The 13411-nt window shown below is 45.4% G+C and overlaps 3 non-coding genes across 3 annotated transcripts; all 3 read right to left on the bottom strand.

The window, feature by feature from the left end:
- Positions 1–502: 502 nt before the first annotated feature.
- TRNAQ-CUG (transfer RNA glutamine (anticodon CUG)) lies at positions 503–574 on the bottom strand. Its single transcript has one exon. It is a non-coding gene; the product is annotated as a tRNA-Gln (tRNA).
- Positions 575–6871: 6297 nt separating this feature from the next.
- On the bottom strand, positions 6872–6945 carry TRNAI-AAU (transfer RNA isoleucine (anticodon AAU)). Its single transcript has one exon. It is a non-coding gene; the product is annotated as a tRNA-Ile (tRNA).
- Positions 6946–11953: 5008 nt separating this feature from the next.
- On the bottom strand, positions 11954–12026 carry TRNAV-CAC (transfer RNA valine (anticodon CAC)). The gene has a single exon. It is a non-coding gene; the product is annotated as a tRNA-Val (tRNA).
- Positions 12027–13411: the final 1385 nt, after the last annotated feature.

Here is a 13411-nt window from a genome sequence, read left to right as displayed (position 1 = left end):
CAAACTCGAAGCAGCGTGTCCACTGACTATTGACTATAGCCAGTTATAGCTTCCCGTCCCCTGGTCAATCGACCCAGACCTCTGAATTTGGGCTGCGATCCCCTTGTGTCTTGTCCGCGAACAGTTTTCTCTCGGCCTCCGTCGACTCTCTCAGACCCATTGCCTGGGAGTAAATCCGTTTCTAAATTTCTCTGCCCACAACTACCGCCGCATTTCCTCTCGCTCTTCTCACCTGCCGCTCTTCTCTAGAGATTTCCAGCTCCAGGAAAGCTCAGGCGACTTCCTTGTGCATTTCCTTTCGAGATTTCTCTTTTTTTCCCTCAAGAAGTAAGTGGTGTACAGTAAGCATTAAGTTGTCCTTTGGCTGGTGACTGCTGAGGCTGGGTTCAGCAGATTTGACTTGGGACTATCAGGAATAAAATCGGGCGCAGAGATTTGTAGAACAAGACAACGGGCTGCAGAGAGGTGATGGGGATCGAATAAGAAAAAGAAAGAGAAAACTAGGTCCCACCGAGATTTGAACTCGGATCGCTGGATTCAGAGTCCAGAGTGCTAACCATTACACCATGGGGCCCAGCCGTTCACGAAGTTTTCTGAAGACTGAGATGACCTAGTTCTTCTTCCTTAAATGTGGTTATTTGAAAGGTCAGTACATTTGGTTTTTCCTCCTCTGGATTTAAATCATGGATGGTTACCTGTTACACGCCAGCACACAACACCTTTTACACCAGAGTTTTAATGGAAAACGCCGACTTCCAAACGTCAGGAATACTCCCCCGCATTTCCTCCCAAGTGTTTCCGGAACCTTGTGACCCGGGGCCTCTCTTTCTACACTGGAAAACAGCGGAGTCCATGAACAAGACTGCGCCCTTACGGTGTTTATGGCTTTGTGACAGGTGTTTTGTTAGCTCACCTAAGGCTCACAACTATCCTGTGAGATGGGGACCGTTATCGCTGTTTTACGGGTGAGGAACCCGAGGCAGAGACCTGAGATCCTTCACTCTGCTTCATTATCAGGTCTTATCTTTCTCGAAAATCATCTTTAACTAGTGTGATATCTGGCACTTTTGCGGACGCGTTGAGGAAAGATTTTACCGGCCACAGGAGAGACGTTGGCGTTTAGGGAAAAATCGAAATCAGTGTGCTTGAATGACGGGGCTGGAGGAGGATCCCAGAAGCTCTGAGAGCGCAACTCCGGGGGCGAAAAGGAGGGAGAAGGACAGAGCGCAGCCCGCCGTCCTCCTACTCTGCCCTCACCAACCGGAAATACGAGCAGGAAAGACCCCCAAACGGACTCAGAAAGATTCCCCGCCCCTGCCTCGCATAGCCCTTTCTGGCACACACAGGACCATACTGTGAAAATCCACAAAACAAATTTCTGTTCCTGGGATGACTTTCATTGAGGGTCCTGTTTCAGCATCTTCGTAAACTTCTTCTGCTGACCGTTAACTGGCTTAGAGCGCGAAGGTTCTCCGTACAAGTTTAACAATGAATTTTGAGCAATTTCTTTGGTGGTATAACAATACACAGCTGTCCTCAAAGTCGTTTACTTGGGTTGCATTCTCGCTCAATGAGAGCGGACCTAGTGGGATTTGAAGTCTTCTGATTTTAAGCACCTGAGGCCAGGAGTCGAGGCCTGCGCGCCCCCTCTTGGGCACCGACGGTAAAGCGCAAACACAGCCAGGTGCCGTTCAAGAGCCTTACATGTTTTCTCATTGAATTCTACAAAATCCCGACTAGTAAACATCATCATCATCATCATGGCCTTGTACATTTTACGGATGAAGAAACATTGCCTCGATCCAGGAAATGGCAGAGCTGGGCATTCAAGCCAGGTTGTCTGGCTCCAGAGCGAACTAAGAACGCTAAGAGCTAACAATTACTATGTGACGTGGTCTCCCTTGTTGGACTTGGAGAAATATTGTTGGAAATAAGTATTTCTGTGTCTAGGCTTGGAGAATTACTTATGTCTTAATTTCTGTTAAAAGTGTCATCAATATTAATAATATTTTTTAAACATAGGGAAAAGCATGAAGATTTAAGAACCCCTTTTTACACATTTTTACCACAAATGCCCAGAATGGGATGTTTTTACACTGCAAACCCAATGACTTTATTAACAATGTGTTGAGAGGAACAAGTTTGTGACCTTGATGTCTACTCTCCTCACAATCACCTTAGATTGTCCTTCTCCCTTAGCTCTGGGGCCCACTCCTCCTGCCCAGAGACAGAGCCCAGGACACTCAGAGTCAATGTGACCAAGCTCAGAAGCCAGGCTACTTTCTCAGAGCCATCGGAGCCCAGGTCTAGGGTCTGAACCGGCAGACCCTGATGGAGGCCAGGTTTTGTGGAAGGGTGGGGAGGAAAGTTAAGTTCCTCAGATTGCCTCCTGTCAGTCTTGTGGGACAAAAATGTTAATAATTGCCAGAATTTGCTGAGTGCTTTGTTTGCTCAGGTAATAAATAATTACAGACCAGAGACTTGTGATATACATATACTTTAAAAATGATAAAACTGTGACTTACAGTTTTTAGAGACTTGTTCAGGGGCTCACAGCAAGTAATAAGTCAAACTGCCAGTAGCCCCTCAAACTGAGGTGTTTGATGCTCCCTGACTAACCCAGGGTGGCCTCTATGTTAACACCGCCATGATCACTCCAGTTATGCATGCAAAAATGCTTGGAGCTGCCTTCTCCACATGCTCTCACTCTCTGCCCTCTCTTCCTGCATCACACCTGAGCTGTGGCCTGAGTTTGCGGTCCATACACTCATTCAGGATTCACGGACAGACATGCTGAGTTCTTCCAGCTGCCTCCTCCCACATCTCAGCCTCTAACTCCAGATGCAAATCCTTTGTTCACCGATTTTTTATTCATTTTCTTTAAAATAGTAAACATCTTAGCGGCTTCTTATAGTATATAATCTTTGTAGAAAATATGAAACAATAAAGGAAAGATGAATGAATTCCTTCCAAACCTACTCCAGTACCACAGAGACAACCACTTTATTAACAGGTTGGACTATACTCCCTTAACCTTGCTCTAAGCCTATGGAAAAGAACTTTATTTACACATCTATAACTATAGTCATACATAAATAAAGCCCAATAAACCTAACGTTATGTAATTTTTAGACTTATGTGTCCTGGACACACTTCAAACATCGATACATAAAGGTCTGCCTTCTGTTAATTATTTAATTCTATACTGTAGCATAATTTATTTAACTAGACCTCATATGTTGGACATTCAGGTGGTTCCAGTTTTTCTCTCTCATAAAGAAGTTTCACATGAACACACCCATGCCCTCTGCCACTAGATCTGCCACCTGCTGTCTGTCCTCCCAAGGCCGACCCCTAATTCCTCACACAGGTACCCGGCTCCTGGGTCTCCTGGCTGGACCTCTGGCTGGCCCTCTCTGACCCTCACAGCCTGCTGCTAACCTTACCTTTGCCCCCTGGCTCCCATCCTTATTACCTTTGGCAGGGGCTCCTTTGTACTCACAGGCTGGGGAGCCCTGGGGCTGACGTTTTACTTCCCTGGGTTGTGGGAAATTGGGCCTGGCGCTCCTGTGTAGGATGTAGAGTGGGGTGAAGTGTGGAGGGGCTGCAGGCACAGAACCCCTCCTGGAGCCCTTTTCCGAGTCATGGTTAGAATCTCCCAGGCTCCAGGGTAGGCAGCAGAAGGGAGGACAGCAGCTTCTGCTTGACTCTTGGGAGGAGGCGGGGAGAGGGAAGCATAAGACCACGATTCTCTCATTTGTATAAAGGAATATTTTTCATGCCTTATAAATGCAAGCTTGGTCTTGCAAGTGTGGAACATACAGAACTCCCCTCTCCGAGCCCCTGTCCCTCCCTAGGGCACAGAGTGAAGTTGAGGGACCTGAGAAGAAAGTCATCCACAGAAAATCACTCATGAGAGGTGCAGGGAGAAAATCTGTAAACTTGACTTCAGACAAGTCCTGAGAGGGATTTTCTTTCCCCCGGGTCCTTCCCTTCCTTACAGTTTTCGCCTGATGGGTTCCTCTCCCGAGACCGAAATTCATGCTGTCAGCGCTCTGTCATCCTCCTGGCCTACTGAGTGGAGCTCTCCTCTTAGACGTCCCTCTGGCTCCACCTGCTAGAAAGTCTTTCTCTGTGGGTCCTTCCCTGCCATCCCTGAATGCAGCCTACCCCACTCCACCCCTACCTGCTGCAGGCCTGGTCCTCTGAGGAGTTTCCAGCCTGAATATAACAGCTGGTGGGTCAGGAAGAGGGTTCCCCTTCTGTTCAAGATTGAAAAAGGGCAGGGCGGGTGGAGAATTTAGTTGATAGAAGTGCAAGGTGAGGTGAAAGAGCAGGGGAGAGAGGTGCGCGAGACCACGCCTGAGGATGCCATTTCTGCAAATAGATGATGCGGATCCTACTCAACTCCAGGCTTCAAACCCCTGGGAAAAATAGTTGTGAGCTGACCTTGTGATTTACTGACTATGATTTCTTTATTTCCACTCATATATTTCTCATATAGATTTATTTCTAAAATAATCTTCATATAGCTTCCATTAAATAAAATATAACTAGTTATTTGCATAGAAAAAGTAGCTAAAAAGGTAAATAAAATGAAAAATTATTGTTATTTCCAAAAAGATACATCATTGATTTACAAAATTAGATAGATGAAATAATTTTCAATGAAGGTAAGGAAGTTCTCAGCTTGTAGTAAAAATGGTACATTAAATTTTCTGCAAATATACTTTAAAATTAGAAAATCAACTACTTGAAATGGTGAACATAAGGTTTCTTATCTCGATAGAATTGTAAGGCAACTAAGAACATCAATTTTTATACTAAATACCGTAAGGTCTAATTTAATGAGCTAAATATCTATGTCAAAATAGAGTCAACTGGGATGTCCTTATTCTCCTGAGAATTTCAAAATCAAATAGTACACAAACTACACTTTCTAACAACACAGTACAGGTTGAATGTGACTTTTACGAGAAAGGTCATTTAAAGATCATTGGCAAAGAACTTGTTCCCTCAAGACCCACCCAGGCCACAGGCAAGTCCAACCATGTCCCATCTCTCTGTATGCTCTGATGTGGACAGGGACAGGGACGGCCTAAGCCAGGGACTGAGCAGGGTCCCTCCAGTGGACTCATGTGCTGGGCAGGTCCCATTCATTTATCCACTTGCAGCCTCTGAGGCTGTGTCAGGTGACAATCACCGCCAGGCCTCCTAGGGGAACAACCAGAATTCACCCATGTCGAGGCACTGATGGAGGAAGGAGGTGTTTTGATTCCCCGCAGGTGAAGGGCAGTGTGATGACAAAGAAAACGTATATGATCTCGCTTACCCCAAGTCTTAGATAACCTTCATCAGAAAATCTTACCTTCAGCCTCCCAGCCCAACAGAGATCTGAATACTTCTTTTGGTTGTACTGTCCTCTCAGGAACCCTGGTCCCAGGCCCTACTCTCTTGCAAGCACCCTCCTCTCCCCTACCATCCCTGGCACACAGAAATCGTGGAGAAGATGATCTGACCTGTGTTGAGGCCTGTAGCCTGGACCCTACAGACAGGTTGACCTAGGTTGAGCCTGGAGACCCAGTCCAGTACCTGTGCAGACTTCTTGCCACAAGCAACAGGGGGCCCCAAGATTCCTAGAAAGGCAGTGCGAATTGCCCCAAGACAGGCCACTGAACTTACCGACGGACCCCTCTCTGCTCTCAAATGCCTGCAACCGGGAGCAGAAACAGCAGAGGCCTTAGCTTCCCCTTCTTTATCCTCCAAACAGTGGGGAGACTGGTTTCCAGTCAACATGGAATAACAGGGATCAGACTTACCATCCTGCCTGAAAGAACCAAAACCTCACAAAATATATGAAATAACAATTTTTAAGACACTAAACATCAGGTAAAGAAGGCTAGTAATCAGTGAAAGAGAAAAAAATGAGGTCATTGTGGGGGAAAATAAATTGAGAACTAGGATTGCCGCCAATGCACTGCCTTTAGAGAGTTTCTAGGGCCCATTTCAGGAAAGGGGGACCCAGGCAGAGGCTGGGAACTTCCTGAGCTGAGGAGAGGGAGCTGATAGTCCAGGAGACCAACACAGCCGGAGTTGGCAGGACAGAGTAGCAGAAAGGGGAGAGCTGTGAGAACAGGAAACTCCGGAAAGAACTTCCCATTGAGCTGAATACTGATCGTCTCATGCAGGCAGGGAAACTATACCAGGCTGATGAAAGACTACTTGCAAAGGTCAGAGGTAACTGTGATATTTAACTGTCCTTTCAAGTCAGAAGCAATGATGCAAGATGCATGTCTGTCTACTGATCACAAGAATCTAGATTGGACTCTTGTTCTAAAGAAAGAAAGTCTGTGTTCTGTGTTTCTTGTTCAAAGTGATACAGACACGTAGGCAGAGGAGGTCTCCTGAGCCAGTCCTTCACTTTCCCTGGTGCTTCCGCACAGGGTCATCTCAACTGTCAGTGAAACCTTAAAGAATCTTCAGAGACAGGGAAAGAACAATCTTTTAACTTCTCTTTACTTGTATCTCTGGATAATTTGAGAAAGGAGATTGGTTGCAAAAGTGCTTTGGAAAGACAATTTAAAATCACATAAGCTTTTTCCAAAAAGTTAGCAGAAATTTTTTCCACTTTTTTTTTCCCATTGGGCAGAGCTCCCACTCGGGCTTTCTGCCCTTGTGGGGCTCCCTGCATTGCTTCTGGAGGATCACTGCCCTGGGTAAATACTCAACTTGTGGCAATCCGAGAACTGAGATGGGTTATGAGTGGGTTATAGGAAAATGAGGGGAATGGATCTGGAACTTCTTAGAGCGTTGTAGCGGGTTTCTCTGAAAATAATTAACAACCTCCGTTTGGAGGTTAAGAAAAAGCCGATGGCCCGTACGGGGATCGAACCCGCGACCTTGGCGTTATTAGCACCACGCTCTAACCAACTGAGCTAACCGGCCCCCGGTCACTGTCAACGTCTTTTTTTTTTTTTTTTTTAAACTGTTCAGTTCAAACTAATTGTTAGAGTTATTTGTCTTAGGAGAATTTCTTTGCTGCTTGTCACCCTTAATAAAAAGAACGAGATGCTTTCTCTTACAACAAAAACAAAACAAAAGAATTGAAGAACATTGCTTTTAAGTCGCACTCATACACTTGAAAGGGGAAACACGCTTTTCAAATTGCGGCTAGTGGCCCGAGAATTCCTGGAAGTATTTGCTGCTCTCTACACGGCTGGTGATCAGCACGTGCAGATAATGAACCTGACGCCCTGAACTACGAGCGAGTCCAGGCTTCGGAAAGGCCGCTCACTAGTAGATAACACTTTGTGTCTGAAGAATATTCCCACAGGTCTGATTCTCGATTGTCCCAGAGTCTCCCAGGTCGCACTTGCCCAGCGCCTCCGGGGTCAGACTTGGTCGCCATTAGGGAGCCTTCCCATTTACCAGCTGCCTCAGATTTCCGGAGTGACCTCAAATTGGAGGTCACTTCAGGAGTCTCGGTACTGTCCAGTTCTAGAAACGTGGCTCTGCCACCGTTCCAGAGGCCGTTGAACCAGATTTTTCTGCCTGCTCAACCTTTCTTAGCAGTCTTCGTCCCCAAAAAATGTTAATATTGTTTTCAATATCTTGTTTATCCTTCCTGAGATTTTAAATGCACATAACACTTACATATATATTTTTTCTCTTTACAGGGAGTGGTATTTTATCCACATTTTTTTGTCTTGCTTTTTTATCTTTTACTTAGAATGTATTTTTGTGATCTTTCCATATCAGAACAGAGAAGTGTTTTTCATCTTCCTTTATCTCTGCATGGTATCCAATTACATGGAATGTACCACAGTTTAACAGACAGTTAGCTTAATCTTCCCCATCCTGCTGTTGCAAACACTGTTCACATCTCATGTGTGTCACGATGCCTTGCAGACATGCTGGAAAATGGCATCAAATAATATGTTCATTGGCAATTTTCATGGACGTCGTCTGATTGTGCTTCAGAGAGCTGACCCCAGTATTATTTTTATTTCTTTTAACTATATTGAGCGCAAATAAATAGGATCCTGGCCACATTCCCTATTCCTTCTTCTTTCTGAATTCCCTGCTACATACTACAGGTCTGAAGCAAAACTAGACAGCCAGTGAAGATGTGGAGGAATTCACAGTGCAGGCATGTTTAATTTGGAAATACCACCTTCTCGCTGGTAGATGAGACTTTGGGGGTGCAGTTAATGGTGTTTGACTAAGGGAAAGTGATAGAATCAGACAGAAGAAGGAGGGAGCTAAGTGGACAGCCAGGAGAAGGGCCAGCAGTGGCTTCCTTTTTTTACATCTCAGAAAGAACAGCATGGAAAAAAACACCTGAGGAGAAAGGAGCTAAGACGTGCTGGTGTGTCTGGAGAGTAAGACTGAACTGCAGAGCAATGGGGGAGAGTAGTAGGGGATCAGGCTAGAAGAGAAGAGAATGTGTAGATGATGCTGGACCCTCTAGCAGAATATAATATCTAAATCAGGGTACTTTTGTTGGTAGAGAGAGTGCTGAAAATAATTAATAGTCACTAATTGATCTGCATCAGATGTAAACTAAGAATAACAGGTGATAAATGATCTACCTCAGGTGTAAATTAAGAAGTATTGGGCCAGCTGGTGGTGCAGTGGTCAGGTTCACGTGCACTGCTTCAGTGACCCAGGGTTTACTGGTTTGAATCCTGGGTGCGGACATATGCACCACTTATCAAGCCATGCTGCGGCAGGCATTCCGCATATAAAACAGAGGAAGATGGGCATAGATGTTAGCTCAGGGCCTGTCTTCCTTAGCAAAAGAAAAGAGGAGGATTGCCAGTGGATGTTAGCTCGGAGCTAATCTTCCTGAAAAAAAGAAGAAAGACGTATTATTTATAGACAAAATTAAAGATTTTTGAATTGATTCTAACAAGAATGAGAATCCATGGAAGATTTTATGCAGAGCAGTCACATAAAGAGAGTTTCAGATGATCTCCCAGTTTCAGGTACTTGGGAGGCGTTAGACAATTACAGCAACAACATGTTACTACTACGAACAACAAAAAAAATTCTGCCTTCATAGAGGGTGGAAGCAGATATAACTAATAAACATGAGAAAAATGGGAATTTCATAATGTATACAGGACTGTAAATGTGATTGAAAAAATAGAGTTAGGTAGGGGGAACTGTAGTGTTGGGAGTAGGTTGGAATTCTAAACAGTTGTTAGTGTAGGCTTATTAAGGTTTCGGTAACACATTTGACTGGAAGAAGATGGCAGAGAGCACAGCCAGTGCAGAAGTCCAAAGCTGGGTGCTTGCATGGAATGTTTGAGGAATAGCAGGAGGGCCCATGTGGCCAGAGCACAAGTGAGGGAGAGAATAATGGAGATGAGACAGAGAGAAATGGAGGGTTAGAATGTGTAGGACCTTGTAGGAGATCTTGGGAATTTGGCTTCACCTCAAGTACAGTGGGGAGCTATTGGATAATTCTGATTTTAGGAGAGACAAATCTGACTTATGCCTTAAAATAATGTCTTTAGTAACTCTTTTGTGAGTAGAGTCTAGAGGAATGTATTAGACTGAGTTCTCTGGAAAACAGTCTCTGGGGCGTAGTTTTTATGAAGGAAGTTTATTGGGAAGTGTTTTCAAGAACAATATACAGGAGGAATTCAGAGGATAGAAGTATGAACTGGGATGTTATTGCAACAGAGGTGTCAGCCAAGCCCATGGGGAGCTCTGGAGTTGCAATGACCCTTGAGAGTTGTCCTGAATTGAGACACAGGAACTGACTTGTATCCACTCAGAGACCTGTCTTTAGATGTAGGCTGCTCTCAGAGAGAGGGTGTAACCTTAGACAAAGTAGTTTCCTTTAGTTGAAGCAATTCCTGGGAGGAGCTCAGCTTTGACCTATCAGCAAACAACACTCCAGGCTGCTGGGAGAAATGTGTGCCTTGCATTAGAAAGGAATGTTTCTGGATGGAACATCCATCACAGCCACTCCAGTCCACCACTTGTTCTACTCAGAGCCCCTTCCTTCACATAATGAATTTATCCCCTCTGGGAATATCTTCTCTTGGACTCTGGTTGATCTGGTTGCTCACTTTTCCTGAATGAACCGATAAAAGGCAAGTGGCTGCTTGGTCTCCTCCAGAGAAGCAGCATTGGTGTGTATTGTTGGCAGGTTCAATGTTTGGCAGTGGCAGTGACTTGATCAGCCTTCATGAATGGGAACCCTGGTTATTGGGCCATCCCTGCCACCAGGCTACTCCATTGATGTGACCAATTTGCCAGCACTGGAGTTGCTAATTACTAAGGCTGGCTGACAACAACTGGCAGAATCATTCTGGTTACTTGGTTGTTTAGTACTTCTGTGGTGGATGCACTCTGGTGGAAGTTAACGTGTGATAGAAAGATCTTCACACTTTGTGCTCTCTCTGACCAACAAGCCAAACCGTTAGTTGCTATGCATGAGTTCATGTCTATTCTGATATCCGAAAGAAGTAGATGTCTAGATCCACCACCCAAAGCTCTGTCCACTAGGAGGATCCTCCTCTCACTGCTCTCTTTCAGAGATATTACAGGATGGGAAGTGGTGCATCAGCACTTCTTTAATGCTGGTAGCCTGATAGAACTGTTAGAGAGATTCATTCAAGAACCTACTTAACACTCCCAATGAGGCACTTTAGTTTTAGGCTTGAAGAAAAAAAGACAGGGCTGTTTTTAGGTCTAAGAGGCAAAACAATAAAGAAAGACCCTGAATATTTTTCCTAATGTTTTAAATCGATTCACATTCTTACTAAGTCCAGGCTCATGCCCCAGCAAAAGGGACTTTCTTGTTGAGTTGAACACGAGCCAAAAGGGAGCTACTTATGCGGACTTTGCACTCAAATGAGGATACACATGATGGACTCAGCCATTTGCAAAGAAAGACTGTCCTGCATGGTCTGTGTTCTTGAGTAAAGTATGAGACTAACACACACAACCAAGTCACTATTAAACCTTTCCCTGTGTTCTTCCTCGCCTCCAAAAAATCCCAGTAAATGACTCCACTTATCTAGAGGATGCCGACTCCCTCCTCCTACCGGGAATGGCCTTGGTCAGAGCTCAGTGATCTCCACCAGCTGGATGCTGAGTCCTGGGAAATGTCCAGCAAGAACATCTGCAGGTCCAGGTTCCTTGTGAGGACCCCAGCGCACAGACACGCAGGGAAACGCACCCTAACCCCCATCCTAAATCCACCTGGAGCGTCCTGGACTAAGTGGAGCTTCGCATTGATCCCACTGAAGCTGAGCCACTGAGTCCTGGCGCTGCAGGCAAAGCGTGAGTGCCCTGAGCCAAGCCTTGGCCTGGAGGGGCGGGTTCAACCCAGGACTCCGCTCCACCGCAGCTTTCCGCAAAAGCGCATCCCAGGAGAAAGCCGTTGATCAAGTTGGCTGCGAACGGAGCTCCTGAGGTCTTCGTGGGGACCAGGCAGTGGGCGCATCCAGACAAGGATTCGTCAAAAGAGGCAGGGTCAGCTGTAGGGTCTGCTCCACTGACATCTCCCTGCAGAATCTTGTTTTATCCATCTCCCTCCCCACGATACCCTATGCCCCAAATGTCAAGAGATGCCTGAAAATATTCGGCAATAAATAAATTGCTGGAGATTGGTGATGTCCACTCAAGTGGCCATCAACACTCGATTTCGGATCTTTTCCTTTTAGAAATCCTGAGATCCCTCAGAGGGACACTTCAGATTCCCAAGAAGACGGAGAAAATCTCCCTCCACATCTGCTTGGGCGCCTCATTCCATTGACACCCGGGTGGACCACGGGCTGGAGATGGACACCTGACGGAAGAACCTTCTGTTTTCTAGCCAGCACCCTACTCCCCGCCAGCAAAGAGAGCCAAGTATCCTACTGTAGTGCAATTTTAAATACGACTTAGAGGAAATGTAGGAGAATCTTCAAAAGCAGATGCGTTTGGGCACAGTTGTTTCCGCCCGGTTTCGAACCGGGGACCTTTCGCGTGTGAGGCGAACGTGATAACCACTACACTACGGAAACCCGAACGCTTGTTTCTTCCTCTTCTCCAATAGAGAATAGATTTTTTTCTGGCTACCTCAGGTTCAGTAACATTGAACTGATCTTTTCTTTCGAGAATTTCTCAGGGCTACTGCGCCTTTCTATTTGTTCAAATCAATAATATTGGAGGCAATTAGTCACACCAAGGAAATACTACGCTTAGGGTTAGAATCGCTTTCTAAACGTAGGACAGAAATTTTAGGCAGCCTGGGGATATGGTAGATTTCAGAAAAATTCTTCGATTTTGTCCTATTTTGGTTTATCCGACCTGAGAAGGTTCTATGATGTCCATCTCTTGGGTGCCAGAAAATGATCCCAGGAAAACAACCGGGGTCCGGTGGACTGGAACTCTGGAAACTGCCCATTCTGTGCCAGGCTGCATTTAACCTACAGAAACTGGGGGGCGGAAAGGGGGATGTGCCCACTTGTCTGCCAGGCAGAGCTAGGACTGTGCATGGAGAAGGGAGGATCGTACTTCCTATGACTGGACTCAGAGCCCAGAGCGTCTAAAAGACGTCAAGTGGCCCCCTGACATGGAATGTGTATGCTCAGTGTCCACGTCTGTCACTGTTTTATAACAGGAGGAGGACCACTGTGATAACTGAAAGGCAGACCACGACTCAAGGGGTCTTGCCAGCAGCCTTTGGAATGGTGACTGGAACCGTATTTCAAAACCTCAGCAGTACCGAGACCTCGGAAAGAGATCTCATCTGATGCCCATGAAGGTTGCGATTTGAGGTCGCTCGGGAAATCTGAGGCCAAAAGGCAGGGCGACTGAATGGCGTCCAAGCCTGGCCCTGGACGCGTGGGCAAGGGAGATCGGAGGAGGAGGAGAACCAGCGCAAGGAAAATGAGACCCTTCAGAAACCCTTCCACCTTGGCATTAGATTTCCAATTTGTGGGGTGCCTGTGCATCCCAGAGTTAAAAGAGAAACAGAATGAAATCGCACCCAGAGGATCCGGTAGATCCTGGAAGCCAGCCCAGCATGACTTATGATCAATTTGCATAATTCATGTTCGTTTACAATTTTTTAGTAAAATGACAAGATAGAGCAAGTTTTCTCTTTCGAATATTTTATATGTTATGCTAAAACTGTGCTTCCCTTAACAGTTTCACATTCGTGTGGGAGTTTTTTGTTTTTGTTTTTACAAACTAGTGAATTTTTTTAAATGAAAGTTTATAGTTAGTTCAGCTTCTCACGCTTCCACCTAAATTCTCACATTTCTTTATAGACTTATACTGGAGACCAATGGTATGGATGCATCAACAATTAACATCTGAATTATTTTTAAATTTACTTAAGAAAAATAACCTGAGAGCACTGGAACACACTTTTAAATAAATCATAATATATTTTCACTCTGTC

Source organism: Equus caballus, chromosome 20, assembly GCF_041296265.1.
Source record: "Equus caballus isolate H_3958 breed thoroughbred chromosome 20, TB-T2T, whole genome shotgun sequence".
NCBI lineage: Eukaryota > Metazoa > Chordata > Mammalia > Perissodactyla > Equidae > Equus > Equus caballus.
Note: the sequence above shows the minus strand (reverse complement) of the source record. Positions and strands in the feature narration are given on the sequence as shown.